Below are 244 nucleotides of genomic sequence, written 5' to 3'. Positions count from 1 at the left end.
CTTTTGATCCCAGCACTCAGGAGGCAGCTACACAGAGAAACCCTGTCTCAAAAAGAACAAAAAAAAAGGAAAAAAAAATCCCAGTATTTGAGAGACATAGGCAAGTTTGAGGCTAACCTGCTCTACATAGCAAGTTCCAGGCCTAACCAGAGTTACATAGTTAAGACCCTGTCTTAAAAAAAAAAAATTAAAATCATGTGACAATTTAGGCAAATGTAAGAACGTACAGTACCATTGTAGCATT

At 37.3% G+C, this 244-nt stretch overlaps 1 protein-coding gene across 1 annotated transcript in view; it reads right to left on the bottom strand.

Moving 5' to 3' along the window:
• The window catches only part of LOC116101230 (ribonucleoside-diphosphate reductase subunit M2-like), a 4,599-nt gene that overhangs the window by 2,536 nt on the left and 1,819 nt on the right, over window positions 1–244 (bottom strand).

Source organism: Mastomys coucha, unplaced genomic scaffold (genome assembly GCF_008632895.1).
Source record: "Mastomys coucha isolate ucsf_1 unplaced genomic scaffold, UCSF_Mcou_1 pScaffold21, whole genome shotgun sequence".
Taxonomy (NCBI): domain Eukaryota; kingdom Metazoa; phylum Chordata; class Mammalia; order Rodentia; family Muridae; genus Mastomys; species Mastomys coucha.
The sequence above is the reverse complement of the archived record's forward strand: the minus strand, read 5'-3'. Positions and strand labels throughout refer to the sequence as shown.